Raw genomic sequence first — 17,800 nt, 5'->3', positions numbered from 1 at the left:
ATAAGAAAATATTAACCATATATATGCAGAAGACCCACCTCAGACCAAGGGATGCAACAGACTGAGAGTGAAGGGATAGAACAATAACTTTCAGACAAATAGAAATGGAAAAAAAGCTGGGGTAGCAATGCTTATATCAGACAAAATAGACCTCAAAGTGAAGGCCATAACAAGAGATAAGGAGGGCCACTTCATAATACTAAAGGGTGGAATACAACAAGAAGATATAACTCTGGTAAACATATATGCACCCAATACAGGGGCACCTAAATACATAAAAAATCTTCTGTAAGATATCAAGGGAGAGGGTAACAACCATACAATCATAGTAGGGGACTTTGATACCTCACTGACATCACTGGATAAATCCTCTGGACAAAAAATCAGCAAAGAAACAACAATCCTAAATGACTCAATAGATCAGATAGACTTAATTGACATATTCAGAACATTTCACCATAAAGCTATGGAATATACATTCTTCTCAAGTGCACATGGGACATTTGTAAAGATAGACCACATGTTGGATCACAAGCAAAGTCTCTCCAAATTGAAGAAGATTGAAATCATATCAAGCATCTTCTCAGAACACAATGGCATAATATCAGAAATCAACTACAATAAAAACAATCGAAAAAATTCAAAACACTTAGAGGCTGAATAGCATGTTAATAAATAATTATTGGATTACCAAAGAGATCAAAGAATAAATTAAAAAATACTGAAAATGAATGACAATGAAAATACAAAAATCCAAAATCTATGGGACACAGTGAAAGTAGTCCTTAGAGGGAAGTTCATAGCTCTAAAGTCCTACCTTAAAACACAAGAAAAATGGTAATAAATTAGCTAACCCTGCAACTTAAAGAATTAGAAAAAGAGCAACAAGAAAAGTGAGAATAGCCGAAACTGGTTTGGCTCAGCGGATAAAGCGTCGGCCTGCAGACTGAAAGGTCCCAGGTTCAATTCCAGTCAAGGGCATGTACCTGGGTTGTGGGCACATCCCCAGTAGGAGATGTGTAGGAGGCAGCTGATCGATGTTTCTCTCTCATTGATGTTTCTAACTCTCTATCTCTCTCCCTTCCTCTCTGTAAAAAATCAATGAAATATATTTAAAAAAGAAAGAAAAGTGAGAATAATCAGAAGGAAGGAAATAATAAAGATTAGAGTGGAAATAAACAACATAGAGACCACAAAAACAAAAACTAAACAAAAGATCCATGAAACCAAGACCTGGTTATTTGAAAGCATAAACAACATTGATGAACCTCTAGCAAGACTGACCAAGAAACAAAGAGAGAGGACCCAAATAAACAAAATCAGAAATGAAAGAGGAAAAGCAACAACTAACTCCACAGACATAAAAAGGATTGTAAAAAAATACTACGAACAACTCTACTCCAACAAACTGGACTACCTTGATGAAATGGATATATTCCTAGAAAAATAAAACCTTCCAAAACTCAATCAGGAATAATAAAAAAAACCTGAATAGGCAATAACTACTGATGAAATTGAAACAGTAATCAAAAAACTTCCAGCAAACAAAATCCTGGACCAGAGGGTTTCACAGGAGACTTTTACCAAACATTCAAAGAAGAATTAAAACCTATCCTTCTCAGACTATTCCATAAAATTTAAGAGGAAGGCAGACTTCCAAGCTCTTTCTATAAAGCTAGCATTACCTTAATCCCAAAACCAGATAATGACACTACAAAGAAAGAGAATTACAGGCCAATATCCCTGATGAATATAGATGCTAAAATCCTCAACAAAATTCTAGCAAATCAGATCCAGCATCACATTAGAAAGATCACACACCATGGCTAAGTGGGGTATATTCTAGGGATGCAAGGCTGGTACAGTATCTGCAAATCAATAAACAATTTGAGAGACAAAAATCACATAATCATATCAATTGATGCAGAACAGGCATATGACAAAATCCAACAACCTTCCCTGATAAAAACTCTCAGCAAAGTGGAAATAGTGGGATCATACCTCAGCATAAGAAAAGCCATATATGACAAACCTACAGCCAACATCACACTCAATGGGCAAAAACTAAAACCATTTCACCAAAGAAGAGGAACAAGACTAGGATGCCTACTTTCACCACTCCTGTTCGACATCGTACTGAAAGTGCTAGCCATAGCGATCAGACAAGAAGAAAGAAAAGGCATAAAAATTGGAAAAGAAGAAGTAAAATTGTCATTATTTGCAAATGACGAGATATTGTACTTAGAAAACCCTAAAGACTCCATCAAAAAACTACTAGACTTAAAAAAAAAAAAAGAAACAAACTACTAGACTTAGTAAATGAACTCAGCAATGTAGCAGGATACAAAATTAACACCAAGAAATCTATGGCTTTTTCATACACCAATAATGAACTCACAGAAAGAGAAACTAAAAAAAAGAATCCCATTTACCATTGCAACAAAAAAAATTAAGATTCCTAGGAATAACTATAATCAAGGAGGTAAAGGACCTGTACTCAGAAAATTACAGGACACTGAAAAAAGAGATAGAGGAAGACATTAACAAATGGAGGAATATACCGTGTTCAAGGATTGGTAGAATCAATATCATTAAAATGTTCATACTGCCCATAGCAATCTATAGATCCAATACAATCCCCATTAAAATAACAACGGAATATTTCAAAGACATAGAACAAACTCTCCAATAATTCATCTAGAATAATAAAAGACCCGAATAGCTGCAGCAATCTTGAGAAGGAAGAAGTTGGAGGGATCACAATACCAGATATCAAGCTATACTACAAAGCCACTGTTCTCAAAACTAACTGGTACTGGCACAGGAACAGACATAAAGACCAATGGAACAGAACAGAGAACCCAGAGGTCAACCCAAGCTGTTTTGCTCAACTAATATTTGACAAAGGAGGCAAGAGCATACAATGGAGACAAGACAGTCTTTTCAATAAATGGTGTTGGGAAAATTGGAAGATACCTGCAAAAAAATGAAACTAGACCACCAACTTACACCATACACAAAAATAAACTCAAAATGGATAAAGGACTTAAATGTAAGATGGGAAACCATAAAAATCTTAGAAGAAGCCATAGGCAGCAAAATAGAAGACATTTGTGGTAGCAATAGCTTTAGTGATACAGATTCTAGGGCAATGGAAACTAAGGAGAAAATCAACAAATGGGACTACATCAAAATAAAAAGCTCTGCACAGCGAAAGAAACCATCCACAACACAACAAGAAAGCCCACTGCACGGGAGAACATATTTTCCAATGTTATCTCCTATAAGAGTTTAATCTCCAACATTTATGGGGAACTCATACAACTTAACAAAAGAAAGACAAATAATCCAATCAAAAAATGGGCAAAGAAACTAGACACTTTTCTTTTTTCTTTTTTTAATTAAATCTTTATTGTTCGGATTATTACATTTGTTCCTCTTTTTTTTCCCCCCATAACTCCCCTCCTCCCAGTTCCCGCCCCACCCTCTGCCCTCACTCCCCACCCACTGTCCTCATCCATAGGTGCACGATTTTTGTCCAGTCTCTTTCCGCATCTCCCACACCCCTTTCCCCCCCAAGAATAGTCAGTCCATTCCCTTTCTATGTCCCTGATTCTATTATGATCACCAGATTATTTATTCACTAGATTCTTAGATTCACTTGTTGATAGATGCATGTTTGTTGTTCATAATTTGTATCTTTACCTTTTTCTTCCTCTTCCTCTTCTTAAAGGATACCTTTCAGCATTTCGTATAATCCTGGTTTGGTGGTGATGAACTCCTTTAGCTTTTCCTTATCTGTGAAGCTCTTTATCTGACCTTCAATTCTGAATGATAGCTTTGCTGGATAAAGTAATCTTGGTTGTAGGTTTTTGACATTCATCACTTTGAATATTTCTTGCCACTCCCTTCTGGCCTGCAAAGTTTCTGTTGAGAAATCAGCTGACAGTCGTATGGGTATTCCCTTGTAGGTAACTGAGTTTCTTTCTCTTGCTGTTTTTAAGATTCTCTCTTTATCTTTTGCTCTTGGCATTTTAATTATGATGTGTCTTGGTGTGGTCCTCTTTGGATTCCTTTTGTTTGGGGTTCTCCGCGCTTCTTGGACCTGTAAGTCCATTTCTTTCACCAGGTGGGGGAAGTTTTCTGTCATTATTTCTTCAAATAGGTTTTCAATATCTTGCTCTCTCTCATCTTCTGGCACCCCTATAATTCTGATGTTGGTGCGCTTGAAGCTGTCCCAGAGGCTCCTTACACTATCCTCGCATTTTTGGATTCTTTTTTCATTTTGCTTTTCCGGTTGGATGTTTTTTGCTTCCTCGCATTTCAAATCATTGACTTGATTCTTGCGCTCCTCTGGTCTGCTGTCGGGCGTCTGTATGATATTCGTTATTTCAGTCCGTGTATGCTTAATTTCTAGTTGGTTCCCCAATATAAGATCGAGGGTCTTATTAGTTTTCGTGTAGATCTCATTAAGTTTATCGGCAGCTTCTAAACAGTTCTTGAGAGACCTTAACAGTGTGGTTCTGAACTCTATATCTTCCTTTGACAATTTTGTCCTGTTTCTTTGTCTCCGCATTTTGTTATGCTTCCTTGGTGCACCCCCTAGTGGTCTTTGTTCGCAGTCTTATAGTTAAATCTTGATTGTTGTAGCTAATTCCAGGGAGGGTTTGACCTCCAGGCCAAGTGGCCATGAGAATCAGCTGTGTCAGCAGTGAGAGAACTTCTGTCCTCTAGGGAGGTGCTAATCTAGCCTTTGCCTGAGGCTATCCGGCAAATGCCTCTGTGCAGGGCTTGGGCTGGGCGGGTCGCACAGGATCAACAGGGTGGGCCGGAGAGAGCAGTTATGGCGGCTCTCAGTCCTGTCCCCAGGGGCTCTGCCTCTCTGAGTCCCAGCACCCGCTGCAAAGCTCGGAGAGAAAGCTGCACTCGCTCTGACCGAAGCCAGACAGTCCCGCTTCTCCCGTTTGAGTCTGGGTCCCGAAAGACTCGCCCGGATCTGGTGCTCAGAGTCTGCGACTCCCTCCCGATTGAAAACAACAACTGCGCCCTCCGCCGCCAGCCCGCTCCGCTCCGCGCACTCCGCACCTCAGAATTTGACTTCAGCACTGCGCCTCCTCTGAGTGTCCATGTGCGTTTCTCTTTCCTCCTAGTTGTAGGACTTCCACTCAGCCAGCATTCCTGTGGTTCTGGGTGATGTCCCTTACATTTTTTGGTTTCACTTTTGAAGTAGTTGTTCAAAGCAGCAAACTCCGGCGTTAACCTATGCCGCCATCTTGGTTCTCCTCCCAGACTCAGAGGAGGCGCAGTGCTGAAGTGAAATACTCAGGTGGGGAGTAACTAGACACTTTTCAAAAGAGGACATACAGAAGGCCAAGAAACATATGAAAACATGCTCAAAGTCGCTAACCATCTGAGAGGTGCAAATCAAAACGACAATGCAGTACCACCTCACACCTGTCAGAATGGCTATCATCAATAAATCAACAAATGACTTGTGCTGGAGAGGATGCAGAGAAAAAGGAACACTCGTGCACTGCTGGTGGGAATGCTGCCTGGTGCAGCCACTGTGGAGAACAGTATGACATTTCCTTAAAAAATTAAAAATGGGAATTGGGGAGGGGGAAGAAAAATGGCGGAGGTTTAGAGGGACTTGTCGGTGCCTTGTCCCAGAGCAGATAAGGGCAAACAGCTGAAACGGGTAACATACAGACCGAATAAGCAGAGGAGATTCAGCTGAGAGACAGTCTGCAGCCAGGAAAGACAGAGAACTCCTAGAAAAAGGGAACGGTTAGAGTCTGAGGCTGAAACCTCTCCCTGTGCGCCCGCTCAGCCACGGAGACCGCGCCATCTTGAGTGGCTGTTACCTGCATCCAGGGACTAGCTACTAACCCAGAAGCAATGGCTCTCAAGCAGCACGACTATGTGAACTCAGAGGAGCCCTGCTTCTCCCCACAGAAAGGTTGGACTTCCCCCAAAGGTGCGGTTTGCAATTTAGGTTGTGGAGTGGAATGCGCTAGCACAGGGGGGAACTCTGCACCCCACAAAGTCCACGGCCGTTGGAGCCAGCATGACCCACGAGTGTGGAAGGGCTCCCCCAGGGCTGCTGGCAGAAGGGAACGCTATAAATAAGCCCACAGTTGGACTGGACGCAAAGGGGCAGCCTCAGACTTTGCCAGTTTGCCAGCTATTTGGTGCCAGGGGCCAGAGCGCGCACAGAGACTCCGCACAGATCTGGAAGGTGGAGCCTTGCGAGTTGGCACAACTTCCCAGGCTCTTGATTTTACACTTCCCCTCAAATCTGTGCGTTTGATTGTTGAACCCAGTGCATGGAATTGCCCAGTTGGGGGTCAGTCTCAGAGCCTGTGGGGGAAGGTTGTTTTTGGGGAGCCTGGGAAACAGAGCAGGGAGAGACGATTAAAGAACCAGTTCTGGGTGGAGGACTTTCCCAGTTTCAGGTACAATAGAGAACACCTGGTCAGAGAGGACTTATAGCATCAGTGGTCAATCCCGACACACTGTCACCGAGAGGCAGAGCCACGAACTGACTCTTCTGTAAACACAGACAAAGGCTGTCTGGGAAACCAATAAGGCCTGCCTTAAAATCAGGACTGGGGCTTACAACACAGAGGAACAGTGTATCAGAGGGAAATTCAACATTCTCCCGAATACCTGGCGTGCCAAAAAGAAGAGTAGAAGATCTGAAGCACCTTCATTACAGCACATTTTTAATTATTTTTTAAATTATTTTTTCACCTTTTAACTAAGAAACCATTTTTTTTCTTTTTTCATCACCTGATTTTACCCTTTTAATTACTACATCTTTATTTTTAATGAGTATTATTACTGCTACCATTTTACCATTTTTTTAAAGTGTCATTTTATTTTCTCTTTATTTTATTTTGGGACTACGGTTCTCCATTCTATTTTCATCGTACCTTTAGCATAATTTGCCTCTACCTCAATTTTGCCTCTGTGCTAAAAACCTCTTCCCCACTTTTCCCCTTTTGCTGTCCTGGTTCTCTTACCCTATTCCTGCTTTAGAGTTTCCCTATTCTTTTTACCCCATCTAAATTTCACCCTACTTATATATCCCTTTTCCAATCACCTGCTCTAAATCCTTATACACCTCTCTCTGATCTTTCTTCACTATCCAATTTTTTTTCTCTTTTCTCCATTGTTTTGTTGTTGTTTGCTTGATTGTTGACTATATTGGTTTTTTTTTTAAGGATTGTTTGTGAGGTTGTTCTGCTTTTTATTTTTATTTTTCTGTTTCCCATCCCCCCCCCCCCCGCCCCCGGTTATTTTTGTGCTTCGGTTTTCCCCTGCCTCACTTGATATTATTGGTTGTTTGTAGTTTGTATTCATCTCCAGGGATCTGTTGCTGGAATTTGTTGGGATTAGTGGCGGTTCTATCAGAGCTTTCTCCTCATATGAATAGTCTCTTCCCCTCTTCTACTTCATTCTCTTTTCTCTCTTACTTTTTTTTCTGTTTTCTCTTCTATCTTTTTCTCTTCTTTCTTCCTTATCCCCCAACGCTCTTAATTCAGGAGGCCACCTTTATTTGGGGTTATTAATACCGTAAATAAATTTGTGTTCAGTGCCTGGTACGTTGGGACTTGTTGTGTGTATTTTGAGCCTTTAAATCAACGCAGCAGATCCAAGCAACAGCGGCCTCCTGATCACCACACGCTCTGAGAAACAGTTGCTGTGTGTGAAGCCTCCCTCCACCAGCCAGAAGAGCCACCACAGCTGTGAACAGCACCCATCACAGGACCTGGTACCAAAGGAGGAGCAGCTGCTACCACAACTGTCCAAGAGCAACCACAGCCCAAGGAGCCACTGCCACCCAGGGAGCAGCCACTGAACGACTCAATGTCTATACATGTCGTTGAGATCAAATATGGGTAGACAAAGAAACCCCCAAAGGAAAGAAAAGGAGGACTCGCCAGAAAAGCAGCTAAGTGATACAGAGGCATGAACATGACAGAAAAATAATTCAGAATAAGGGTCCTAGGGTGCATAAACCGGATGGAGGAAAAAATCAATAACATATGCAAGAAGCTAGAAGAAACAGATGAAAAAATCAAAAACTTAAGTAAGACACAAGAAGAAATGAAGAGCGATATAGCTGCAATAAAAAACACCATTGAAGGTATCAACAGTAGACTAGGAGAAGCGGACGACCGAATTAGTGAATTAGAAGACAAGGAAGCAAAACACACCCAAACTGGACTTCAATTGGAAAAAAAAATTAAAAGACAGGAGGAGAGTCTAAGGGAGCTTTGGGACAACATGAAACGAAACAACATATGAATAATAGGGGTGCCAGAACAACAGAAAGAGGAACAAGGATTAGAAAACCTATTCAAAGAAATATCAGAAAACTTCCCTGAGGGGGGGAAGAAAAAAAGTCACACAAGCCAGAGAGTCCCAAACAAGGTGAACCCAAAAAGACTCACACCAAGACACATCATAATTACCATGGCAAATGTTCAGGACAAACAGAGAATCTGACAGGCTGCAAGAGAGAGTCAGAAAGTTACATACAAGGGATCTCCCGTTAGATTATCAAATGATTTCTCAACAGAAACACATCAGGCCAGAAAAGAATGGACAGAAATTTACAAAGTGATGCAAAGCAAAGGACTGAATCCAAGAATACTCTATCCAGCCAGGCTATCATTCAAAACTGAAGGGGAAATAAGAAGCTTCACAGACAAAAAGGTTAAGGGAGTTTATCACCACCAAGCCAGAAATGCAAGAAATGCTAAATGGACTGGTGTGAAAAGAAGAACTAAAAAGCTCAGAAAGAAAACAGCCACACACACACAAAAAAAGAAATGGCTACAAACAAGTACCTTTCAATAATAACTATAAACGTAAACAGACTGAATCCTCCAACCAAAAGACATCAAGTGGCAGAATGGATAAAAAAACATGACCCATACATCTGCTGTCTACAAGAAACCCACCTCATCAGAAGGGACTCTCACTGACTGAAAGTGAAAGGATGGAAAAATATCTTTCAGGCAAATGGAAAGGAAAAGAAAGCTGGGGTAGCAAACCTTATATCGGACGAAATAGACCTCAAATTGAAGGCCATAACAAGAAATAAGGAAGGCCACTTCATAATACTAAAGGGATCAATACAACAAGAAGATATAACCCTGGTAAACATATATGCACCCAATGTAGGAGCACCCAAATACATAAAAAAAACTCCTGGAAGATATCAAAGGAGAGATCGACAACAATACAAACACAGTAGGGGACTTTAGTACACCACTGACATCACTGGATAAATCCTCTAGACAAACAATCAGCAAAGAAACAGCAGTGCTATATGACTCACTAGATCAGATGGACTTAATTGACATCTTCAGAACACTTCACCCCACAGCCACGGAATGTACATTCTACTCAAGTGCTCATGGGACAGATTCAAAAATAGACCACATATTGGGTCACAAACAAAGTATCCCCAAATTCAAGAAGATTGAAATCATACCAAGCATCTTCTCAGACCACGATGGCATAATATTAGAAATAAACTACAATAAAAACAACCCAAAATACTCAAACACTTGGAAGCTGAATAGCATGTTATTAAAGATTGATTGGGTTAACAATGAGATCAAAGAAGAAATTAAAAACATCCTGGAAATTAATGACAATGAAAACACAACAATCCAAAACCTATGGGACACAATGAAAGCAGTCCTGACAGGGAAGTTTATAGCCCTACAGGCCTATCTCAAAAAATAAGAAAAAATGGTAGTAAATCATCTAAATCTACAACTCAAAGAATTAGAAAGAGAGCAAAAAGAAAACCCCCAGAGTGAGCAGAAGGAAGGAGATAATAAAGATTAGAGCAGAAATAAATGACATAGAGACCAAAAAAAAAAAAACAATACAGAAAATCAATGAAACCAAGAGCTGGTTCTTCTAAAGGATAAACAAGATTGACAAACCTCTGGCCAGGCTCACCAAGAAGCAAAGAGAGAGGACCCAAATAAACAAAATCAGAAATGATAGAGGCGAAATAACAACAGACCCCACAGAAATACAAATGATTGTTAAAAAAAATACTATGGAAAGCTCTACTCCAACAAACTAGACAACCTGGAAGAAATGGACAAGTTCCTAGAAAAATAAAACATTCCAAAACTCAATCAGGAAGAATCTAATAATCTCAACAGGCCAATAACTATGGAAGAAATTCAAGCAGTCATCAAAAAGCTTCCATCAAACAAAAGCCCAGGACCAGACGGCTTCACAGGGGAGTTTTACCAAACATTCAAGGAAGAACTAAAACCTATCCTCCTCAGACTACTACAAAAAATTCAAGAGGAAGGAACACTTCCAAGCTCATTCTATGAAGCCAGCATCACCCTAATACCAAAACCAGGTAAAGACAACACAATGAAAGAGAATCACAGGCCAATATCCCTCATGAACATAGATGCCAAAATCCTCAACAAAATCTTAGCAAATCGGATCCAGCAGTACATCAGAAAGATCATACACCATGACCAAGTAGGATTTATCCCAGGGATGCAAGGATGGTACAATATCCGCAAATCAATAAACGTGATACATCACATAAACAAATTGAAAGAAAAAAACCACATGGTCATATCAATTGATGCAGAAAAAGCATTTGACAAAATTCAACACCCATTTTTTGATAAAAACTCTCAGTAAGGTGGGAGTAGAAGGATCATACCTCAACATAATAAAAGCCATATATGACAGGCCCACAGCCAACATCATACTCAACGGACAAAAACTAACACCATTTCCCCTAAGAACAGGAACAAGACAGGGATGCCCCCTCTCACCACTCCTGTTTAACATAGTACTGGAAGTGTTAGCCACTGCAATTAGGCAAGAAGAAGAAATAGAAGGCATCCAAATTGGAAAAGAGGAAGTAAAACTGTCCTTATTTGCAGACGACATGATATTATACATACAAAACCCTAGAGACTCCATCAAAAAGCTACTAGACTTAATACATGAATTTGGCAATGTAGCAGGATACAAAATTAACCCCAAGAAATCTGAGGCATTTCTATACACCAGTAGTGAACTTTCAGAAAGAGAGATTATAAAAACAATCCCGTTTACCATTGCACCAAAAAAATTAAGCTACCTAGGAATAAACTTAACTAAAGAGGTAAAAGACCTCTACTCAGAAAACTACAGGACGTTGAAAAAAGATATAGAGGAAGACATAAACAGATGGAAGAACATACCGTGTTCATGGATTGGTAGAATCAACATCATTAAAATGTCCATACTACCCAAAGCAATCTATAAATTCAACGCACTTCCCCTTAAAATACCAACGGCATACTTCAGAGATCTAGAACGAACTCTCCAAAAATTCATCTGGAATAAAAAAAGACCCCGAATAGCTGCAGCAATCCTGAAAAAGAACAAAGTAGGTGGGATCTCAATACCAGATATCAAGTTGTATTACAAAGCCACTGTTCTCAAAACTGCCTGGTACTGGCACAAGAATAGGCATACAGATCAATGGAATAGAATAGAGAGCCCAGAAATCGGCCCGAACCAATATGCTCAATTAATATTTGACAAAGGAGGCAAGAACATAGAATGGAGCCAAGATAGTCTCTTCAACAAATGGTGTTGGGAAAATTGGACAGATATATGCAAGAAAATGAAACTAGACCACCAACTTACACCATACACAAAAATAAACTCAAAATGGATAAAGGACTTAAATGTACGACAGGAAACCATAAAAATTCTAGAAGAATCCAAAGGCAACAAAATCTCAGACATATGCCGAAGCAATTTCTTCACTGATACAACTCCTAGGGCACTTGAAACGAAAGAGAAAATGAACAAATGGGACTACATCAAAATAAAAAGTTTCTGCACAGCAAAAGAAACCATCAACAAAACAACAAGAAAACCCACTGTGTGGGAAAACATAATTGCCAATGTCATATGTGATAAGGGCCTAATCTCCAAAATTATAGGGAACTCATACAACTGAACAAAAGGAAGATAAACAATCCAATCAAAAAATGGGCAAAGGACCTAAATAGACACCTTTCAAAAGAGGACAATCAGAAAGCCAACAGACATATGAAAACATGCTCAAAGTCACTAATCATCCGAGAGATGCAAATCAAAACAACAATGAGGTACCATCTCACACCTGTCAGACTGGCTATCATCAACAAATCAACAAACGACAAGTGCTGGAGAGGCTGTGGAGAAAAAGGAACACTCGTACACTGCTGGTGTGAATGCAGACTGGTGCAGCCACTATGGGAGACAGTATGGAGTTTCCTCAAAAAACTAAAAATGGAACTCCCATTTGACCCTGTGATCCCATTTCTAGGAATATATCCCAAGAAACCAGAAACACCAATCAGAAAGGATATATGCACCCACATGTTCATAGCAGCACAATTCACCATAGCTAAGATCTGGAAACATCCTAAGTTCCCCTCAGTAGATGAATGGATTAGAAAACTGTGGTACATCTACACGATGGAATACTATGCTGCTGTGAAAAAGAAGGAACTCTTACCATTTGCAACGGCATGGATGGAACTGGAGAGCATTATGCTAAATGAAATAAGCCAGTCAGAGAAAAATAAATATTACATGATCTCACTCATTTATGGAATATAATGAACAACATAAACTGATGAACAAAAATAGAACCAGAATCACAGAAGCATTGAACAGACTGTCCAACCTATTAGGGAATCTGAGGGTGAGGGTGTAAGTGATCAACTAAAGGACTTGTATGCATGTATATGAGTATACCCAATGGACACAGACAGTAAGGGGGAGAGGGCATGTTGTGGAGAGGTCAATGGGGAAAAAAGGAGACTTATGTAATACTTTAAACAATTAAGATTCAAAGCTCTTCCTAAAAAAATACTATTTTGCATACTTGTAATCTGCTAATATGATAGCTCTTAAATCTTCTTAACACACACACAAATCTTAACTGTAGAGGTAATGAATATGTTAACTAGCTTGATTGTGGTGATCATTTTATAATGTATATCAAAACATCAAGGGTACACTCATATATGCACAATTTTTATGTCAAGAATACCTCAATAAAACTGTTAAAAATAAGTCTGGCCTATAGGAAAATAACTTTCAGAGAAACATCAAGCAATGAATCTGAAAAGATGGGCTGGCCACTGGAGGGCTTTCTGTGAAGTGCATGGTCACAAATACATACCTGTGGCCAAGATTAAAAGGGGGGAAGTCAGAAATGACAACAGCATCAGTTAGGCTCTCCTGCTCTGAAGAGGAGTGGAGCCTGATCCTGAAACTAAGGGCATTTGACTTGAGGGAAATTACTCTCCAAATGTTTGTGCACGTATCTGTAAGAAATGAGTAACATTTCTATAGCAAGGCCTTCACATTCTATACTATCAGGTAAAATGTACTTTTCTAAGTGCATCCATTTAGCATTAGAGAGTCAAAGGGTCCAGCAAGTTACACACCAATGCTTCTTCCTAAAGCTCAAGCATGGGGCTACTGCCTGTCATTATAACAAGTTACTGGAAGTTACTACCCTACCCTGGCCCAAATGTGGACAAAAGTAAACAACAGTAAAAAGACTTGCATTACTATGTAAGAGCACGGCATCTCTCTTTTGACTTTTTTAAATGAACAAGAAAGCATCCTTGTGATTTCTACCTGGTAAACCTGGTGGTTGTAACTATTAACTTGTGCAGCAAAGACTCGTGAAACAAACTAAGTTGGGCTTTGTGAAGAGAATAAACGCTTGCCGTTACTTTGTACTCTGTTATTAGTTCCTCCAAACCCTTGGAGTTCCCCTGACGTGCCTTAGGTGTCTTAGGAGCTGGTCCAGGCACATTCCATTGGACAAATACATATTACTTCTGCATTACCCAGATCCTTTCCAGACATGAAGAAGGGATGCCCCTTTCCTTGATTTCTACTGAGAGTTACTTACCATGTTTGCTTTTATTTTTAAACTTGGTAGATGGTATCAATTGATTAGTTGAACCAATGAGCTGGAATTATCAATTTTAAATGACAATAGCATTTCAGGAAAAGTAACTGATTGTGCTAGAACTAGTCTTGCACATAATTGGAACTTGTACATTTAGAGAGTGTAAATTCAGCCCTTTCTTCATTTTCTTTCTTGTTTTCTCTTCTCAACTCTGAAGTTCCAAGTCCTGAGACTCCTAACAGCCTTCCAAATAATGCTATGCTCTCAACTAGCAACGTTTTCCTTCACCTCCTCTCTCTTCCAAACTCTCACAGCATTTGTGCCTGTTTTTTGCTCACTGTTATAGAGAAAACCTTCCTGATGCGGGAAATGCTTATTTTGCAATAGAAAAGGCTTTCCAACTAAAGGCTGGATTGTGGGATAAGGGGATGGGAGGGGAGGGGACATTTGTGAGATTTTACCTTTAAATCCGTGTTTCTCTAACAGCAGCAGGCATCAGGATCACCTGAAGGACTGGTTTACAACACAGATTTCTGGGCTCCTCCCCAGAGTTGCTGATCCAGTAGGTCTGAGTTGGGGCCTAGGTCTGTTACAAGCTCCCTGGTCATGCTGATGGGGCTGCTGGCCCAGGGCACACACCTGAGAACCAATACTTTAAGGCAAACAACAAAAGTGATTGCCTGGTTTGTCTTGGCATCCAAATGCCAGCGTGAGCAACACAGGCACATTCTACCCAAACCTCTTGCTCCAAATTTGGGGTTTAATTCTGCATTCACTGTGAGAGTCACAAGCTGCTATTGGGAGAAAAGTATATGATTTAGAAGAAGATTTGTATTTGTTTTCTGTTTTGCCACTCTCTGGAAATTTCTTTAAAGTCTACGGGCCTCACTTTTGTATTATAAAAAGTAGAATAATAAATCCTTGCTGGGGTTGAAATCACATGTGAAGATGCCTGGTAAACAATCAAGTGCTCCATAAACGGTCTAATTGTTCTACAGTAAGTGGTTTCTCCACGGTAGCTATTAAAAAGGAAATTATGGAAGACCAAATTCTGTTTTCAGAAAATTGAGCTACCTGTGTTCCCTGGGCCACGGACAAAACTAGTTTCCTAAAACTCTCCTGTCACAGGTAAAAAAAAAAAAAAAAAAAAAAAAAAAAAAAAAAAGAAAGAAATACTGTATTAAGCTTTGACATAAGGCTTTTTTGTGCCCTGGAGAGCCACACATAGTGCAGATCTGCAGCATCCTACATATTCTAAGAGCAATCCTAGTCCCTGTTGTGGAAAACCCATAAGAATAACAATGTGTGGAGTTTTTCTTAGCACCAATATGTTCAGAAAGCATCAGAATAGAGCTGCATGGATAGGATTCATTGACTATATCCCATTCCATTGTTTACCCTTCACCTTTCACATGACAGCTCATAATGAGAGAAAAACCTATCTCCTGTGATTACAACACACAGCGCAATGCATCCATTTGTTAGACCCAAATCTCATTGTTAAAACCTCAATACCTGCAGCCCTAGGGAATGTGCCACTCTCAAAGGACATCACCCCAGATCCAGAATCAGCTGGGAGGAGTCAGTGTAGTGTCCACCTAACATTCTCACATCCTGAGCTAAGGCAGGGACAGGTGTGTCTCTGCAGAGGACCATTCGACCCCTTGGAGTCATCCCTTGCTGGCGGCAGCCCTTGCAGAAGGCTCAGGAGCTGCACAGCACAGGCTGGCCTTTTCTCAGCTCCTGGCTCCCTAACACTCAGGGCTTCCCTCTCCCTACAGAAGAGCAAGTGAACAAGTAGGCGCTGAATAAAGGGACGCAATTCCATAGGGGCCCGTCAACAACGGAGGTGATGTCATGGTCCCACCACATTCCTGTTGACACCAATGAGGTTATACAATTCAGCTTGCATAGGGGAAGCTCGGAAACGAAGGAAGGAAGGGAGGGAGAGCTGCTTGTATAGTCCCTACAGGTCACTGCATGTGCGCTTCCCACAGCGCCGCAACCCGCCCCCTGGGTTCCCACGCAGCAGCTCGCTCAGGCTCATCTTTCATCCGGTGGGCAACCCAAAGCGTCTGGGGCCAAGAGCGGGTGTCCAAGACAGCGGTCCCCCGAGACAGTTCCATGGGGCCAGCAGAATTGCAGGGGCGTCTGGCTTTTAGAAGAACCAGCTGCGTCTGTTTATTGGACAGTTGCATGTCCTCTCCTAATAGGTGCAGCCCCGCTGCGTCCTTCGGTATTCCCACACTCCAGCCAGGTAGGGGCGGGGAGAAGTGTACAATGAGAGACAGAGCTACCGGGAGAAATGAACTATAAACCATTTATTAGTTAACGAAAAACTCATAAACAAGATCCCACTTCGAGGTGGAAGTGGGATGAAAACCTCTGATGGCTGCTCATCTGCACGGACGCGCATCTCGCCTCCTGTGCGAGGGAGGAGAGCTGGGTCTGTCTGTCCATGGGCAGCTGTGGGAGTGAGAGGAGAATCCAGAAGGAACTTTCGAACAGGTGGCGCCCGGCAGGCGGGTGGGCGGGCGGCGGCCTGGGAGGCGGGTCAGTAGAAGCAGACGGTGTGCAGGAAGGGCTGGCCGCTGTGCTCCTCGAACTCCAGCAGCAGCTCGGCGAGGTCGCTGTCCACGTCGTCCAGGAGGCTGACACACTGACACAGCTCTCAGAAGAGGACGGCGCCCAGGTGGGCCTCGTGAAGTTGTCCTGGATGTCCACGTTCACCACGTGCACCAGCTGCAGGGTCTCCTGCTCCCGCGCAGTCAGCTCCTGCACCACCAGGTGGTACACCCGCTCCTCGCAGGTGAGGATCAGGTCGAAGGGCTTCTGGCAGCTGGCGAACTGCTCGGGAGGCAGCTTGATGGCGCTGTTCCTCCGCAGCATGCGCAGCACCCCGTTCCCGGCGTACAGCTCCTGGTCTTTCTGGCAGAGGTCCCGGTAGATGGCGTCGTAGGTGGTGCTGAAATCGTACGCGTTGGGCTTGTCTGACACCGGCCCGGGGAGCTTCACGTGGGACCCCGTTCCGAAGGACCCGACCGCGAACCCCTTTTGGCTGAGGAGGTAGTGGGCCTCCATGCTGCGGTTCTGGTTGCTGGAACAGACCACCGCCACCCGCAGCTGCGCTGATGCCATGGCCATTGGTCGTTGGTCGTTGGTCGTTGGTCGCACTGGCCCCTCCCAGCAGAGGTGCTCTCAGGCCGGAAAGCCTTACGCACCCGTAGGGCGTAAGGTGACTTAACGTGAAGCCGTTGGAGGGACGTAAGGCTTGGGGTCATGTGCACTGTCCGTTGCACAGTGTGGGGCTGTGTGCAGTGTCCTGTGGACAGTGTGGGGCCGTGTGCAGTGTCCTGTGCACACTGCGGCCGTGTGCACAGGATCTGGAGGCCTCGTCTCATTGGCCCAGATCCCCAGTCATGGACTGACAAATGGAGATCAGAACGGCACTTGAAATAGATGACACCTTTCAATTTTTCTAGCTCTTGACATCAGGATAGTTATGGCACCATTGCTGTAGCATTTTAGTATTAACTGAAAATGCAGTTTCGAGCACATGCATTCATTTTGAGTTTTCTGATATTTAAAAAATGTCAATAACCATGTCCTTTCCTTTGTATCTATCAGTAGAGCAAAGTGAGCTTGGAATTACACATCGGATATAAATTTGGGAAAAAAAGATATAGGATTAAAGACTGGAAATGTCAAGCAAGTTTAAAGGAAGGAAACACAAAAGCAATATATCTTGAAGATATCATTTATGAAAATTTCTCATGACTTTTCTGTGCAGAAAACATGGTTGAGCATAGTGAGGAA

The 17,800-nt window shown here is 41.9% G+C and overlaps 1 pseudogene; it reads right to left on the bottom strand.

Moving 5' to 3' along the window:
* Positions 1-16,538: 16,538 nt before the first annotated feature.
* On the bottom strand, positions 16,539-17,122 carry LOC132224390 (RNA polymerase II subunit A C-terminal domain phosphatase SSU72-like; annotated as a pseudogene).
* Positions 17,123-17,800: the final 678 nt, after the last annotated feature.

The sequence above is a fragment of the Myotis daubentonii genome, chromosome X (assembly GCF_963259705.1).
Source record: "Myotis daubentonii chromosome X, mMyoDau2.1, whole genome shotgun sequence".
Lineage (NCBI taxonomy): Eukaryota > Metazoa > Chordata > Mammalia > Chiroptera > Vespertilionidae > Myotis > Myotis daubentonii.
Note: the sequence above shows the minus strand (reverse complement) of the source record. Positions and strands in the feature narration are given on the sequence as shown.